Source organism: Echinops telfairi, unplaced genomic scaffold, assembly GCF_000313985.2.
Source record: "Echinops telfairi isolate 266 unplaced genomic scaffold, ASM31398v2 ScPeMD7_7458;HRSCAF=8496, whole genome shotgun sequence".
In the NCBI taxonomy this organism is placed as follows: domain Eukaryota; kingdom Metazoa; phylum Chordata; class Mammalia; order Afrosoricida; family Tenrecidae; genus Echinops; species Echinops telfairi.
The window spans coordinates 1,884,157-1,888,116 of record NW_022111358.1 but is presented as its reverse complement, the minus strand read 5'-3'; the positions used below and the strand labels follow the sequence as shown (position 1 = coordinate 1,888,116).

Here is a 3,960-nt window from a genome sequence, read left to right as displayed (position 1 = left end):
CGGGCCCGGAACTAACTTCCGGGCCTAGGTCTACACCAGCTGCCGGGCCGCGCGCGGGACGGGGCTGGGGCCTGTGGGTCCCCGAGGAAGCAGGACTCCCCGCCCTCCTCACCCCAACCTCGGGTCCCGGGAAAAGTTAAAAATAGAACGAAAAGTCCAAATACGGCCGGCGTGCCCAGGCGGGCGGAGCCTCCCTGTGGGACTTGGTCCCCCTTCTCCCCTCGTACACATGGGGGCGGGTCCCGCGTCCTGAAGCCTGCAGAAATGGTTTCGTTCCCCTAGTGAATCCAGAGCCCGCACCCCAAAGGACCCTGGCCCCTTACCGCTGGCCCCCATCCTAGTGTGCTCCTGGAGTTCCTCTGGGTCACCCCACATCTCTGCCAGGGTGTCCTCTCCCCAGAATAGCCCCTGCCTGCCCTACCCTTGCTGGGCCCTTTGGAGACCCAGGCTACCTGTGGCCCAGGATAAACCCTAGCTCAGACCCCGCTGCTAGTGGCCAGCACTTACTTTCTTCCTAGCACTGGTGTAACTTCCCCAAGCCTGCCTCTTCATCCTTAAAATCAGGCTCATATTCACTGCCATTGAGTTGATGCCGACTCATGGTGACTCTTTAAGAGCAGGTTAGAATCGCCTTGTGGGTTTCCAAGACTGGAACTCTGTGCGGAGAAGAAAGCCTTGTCTTTCTCCAGAGGAGCAGCGGACGTTTGCGAACTGCTGGCCTTGCATCTAGCAAACCCAATACAGAGGGTTCCCGCGAGTCCATAGCGCTAAGGAGCCTCCCCACCCTTCCTTATCTCTGCCACACGTTCATTCCACACGTTTGGGACAGACCTGGGCCAGCCAGGTCACCCTTCTGCAAGGAGGGGCAAGGCTCCGAGAGCTGTCTGCATTATAAAAAGCTCTTAAGCACCCTGGAGGTGCCTGTCTCCACCCTGAGGCGCAGAATGGCAAACTGACTTGTTCTAGCGGTGCGGAGGGGGGGGGGGACATAACAAGGCCTGGACTGGGCACCCTTGGCAGGGGTGGGGCTGTTGCAGGTGCGGGTTGCAGCCTCGTGGGGAAGGCTCATTATCTGCAGAACAACAACCCAGCCCGAAGCCCCGGCCCGAGGGACCCCGCAGGGGGACGCCAGCTGGGAGATGGGACACCCTGGAGGGGCGAAGGGGTTGAGTGCTGCCGCGCGCTGCTGGGAAATGGGCAAAGAGGAGCGGCAGTTGGCTGAGTCAACACTGGCAAAGAGGAGCTCGGGAGGGTGCGCCCTCCACGGTGCTCCCAGGTTTAAATCCAGAAAGGGGCGGCGAGGGAACCCACCCGGCAGTGAGGAGTGCATTTATTGGAAGACTGGGTGGGGGTGGGGGCGCGGTTGAGAAGCCCCCTACTGGAAGCACTGCACCCTCCGCGCTCTGGGCTGTAGAGGGCCCTCCAGCTCCCGCGGGTCGAGTGTGGGAGACTATGGGACTGGAGAAGGAGGCGGAGCTTCGTGGCTGCAGTGGCCGCCCCGCCCGCCGCCGCGTCAAGCGGCTGGAATGAGGGGAATCCGCGCGCGGAGGGGTCCGACCCACTGCCCCTCCACCCGGAGCTGCGCCGCCGCATTCTCTGGATGCCCGCGAGCGCCCCCGCGGCCGCCGCCCAGAGGCGGGCGGAAGGAGGGGGCGACTCCGCCGGCCCGCTCCCCGCCCTGGCTACCCTGGCCCCTCCCCGAGTCGCGGCCACACCCACCGCCCGTCCCGCCCCGCCCCGCCCCACTAGACGGAAGCGCGGGCCACAGGAGTAGGGAAAGTGGAGGGTGTGAAAGACTATTAAGGCAAAGGTTGCAGCGCTTTCTTCCCGTTATTCCCTGCAGTGCTCCGGCCAGGCCACAAGTCTGTATTATTACCTCCATTGTAGATGGGGAAACTGAGGCTGGGCAGGCTTAGTGGCTTGTTTAAGATCTCAGGGCTAGTAGAAGTGGTAAGATTGGACCCACTGGAAAGGGAACAATGCTGCTCCTGCAGGGCTGCTGGTGGTGGTGGTGGTGGGGGGGGGCTGTGGGGAGCCAAGTGCAGTGCCTTCCTCTTGGCTTCTAGCCACCCAGCACAGAGCTACCGGGGTACCCTGCCCCATGTGACATCTCAGTGACTGATGTCACGACCGCAGTGCTCTGAACTAGATGTGCCCCCTAGATGTGGTGCAAGACTTGACTGGCATGCTGGTCTTGGGAGCAGCATCCAAGGAATGGGCCCCAGCCTTTGGGGACGCTACATGGCCTTGGGCCCAGACATTGGCTGGGTTGGAGTCATGACATGGACTGACTGACCAACAAGGCTGTCTCTCCTCCCACGGGGGTGTGGGAGTGTTTCCCAGGACTGCAGCCCAGGGGCATCCTGAACCTTTACCTAGTGTGGGTCAGGTGCCCCCAAGCCTGGACTCTAGGGCAGTGCATCGGGAGAGAGCAGTGGGCTGCCTTCCACACTTATCCAGAGGGGCCATTCTAAGGAACCCTAGGTTGTTGCTATAAGCTGATTTTCATTGAGGTACCCTTGCAGCCTCTTGGGACGGGGAAATCAACCACAGAGTCATTCACCAAGAACGCAGTGCAGGTACAGAGCAGGTGCTCAATTCATAGTTACCAGACAAATCTTAAGTCTGGACCCAGGCTACCCGACTAAGGATGGTTGTGAAGGGGCGGGAGTGGGTTAGGAATTCTGCTTGATTGAGGGCTAGGGCTAGACACTCTAGCTCCAGAACCTTGGGCCTTTGCCTTCCAGACACCGTGGACTTTGGAGGGTGGGGAGGTGTCCAGCAGACTAACAGGGCACCTTGATGTTCCTTATGTCAGAGTCAAAGGATGGCACTTTCAGCTACATCATATGGGCCTGGCCTGCTCCCTCCGTCCCTCCCAGCAAACACTAGGCCCCAGCTCCACCTCAACCCTGCTCCTCACCCGCCCCCCCCCTACCACCACCACAGTAGCAGCCTCCTAACTGATCTATGGACACCCCCTCCCCACCCCTTTCTCGAGCCAACCCATTTTCCCACAGCAACTTGTGATATTTAAAAATGCAAAATCGATCCATTAACACCTAATGTTAATAGATTGGAGGATTACAGAGCAGGCTTCCAGGGTCAGGATCCAGTTAAGGTCTTGAAGCTTCTAGTCAGCCAGCAGTGTGACTGATCAGGTGGCCTCTCCAGTCCCTCCCATCCCCTGCACCCACACCGCACACAACAGGAGGAACTGTGCTCGCCCTGCCACCAGCCACACGCGGTTGGTTCTCTAAGCTTCTGTCTTTGCACCTGCAGCGTCTCCTTCCCCCTCCCCACCTGACTGACTCTCCGTCATCCTTGGAGACTCGGGGTCAGGTATCACCTCCTCCAAAACCCCTTTCTCGCTTGGCCCACACTTAGCCTCTCCTTAGCGCGTGGCACGCTCATCGCCTGTTTCTTGGTCAATCTCTCCCAGGAGTCGGCTCGAGCACGGGCTTTCCACCCCTCTAGGTACACAGCGTGGCCAGTTACCGCCTCGGAGCCGCGGGGATGAATGAATGAATCACTGAGCCCGGCTGTGGGAGCCGGAGGCCCGAGGGCGCCGGGAGCTGAGCGAGGCTGTGGGCCAACCATTCATTCGTCTCTCATTCATCTCCGAGCCCCCCACCCTCGGCACTCACACGCGCCGACACACGCGGTGGGCACCGGCGCGGCTGGGCCCGGGGGCGGAGAACGGGAAGGGGCGGGGCTCGCGCAGCTTCTCCGGAACCTAAAGGCACAGCCGGGCGGCGGGGGTGGGGTGGGGGACAGAGGGCTTGCAGAGTGCCGTGGGCCGGCGCCCCAGACCGCTTTCCCCCTAGCTCCGACGTTACCGACTAGCAAACTAAGTCCCCGCCAGCCTGAGCCTGGGTACCAGGGGCTCCTGGGAGCCTGCGCGGGCGGGGCCAAGCCCACCCACGGTCCCCAGCAACGCCGGGGCCAGCGACCCGGGTC

General features: G+C 61.5%; 1 protein-coding gene across 2 annotated transcripts in view; it reads right to left on the bottom strand.

Moving 5' to 3' along the window:
* Positions 1-3,960, bottom strand: part of MYO1C (myosin IC) — a 21,716-nt gene that overhangs the window by 16,197 nt on the left and 1,559 nt on the right. The gene's annotated exons all lie outside the window — the stretch shown is intronic.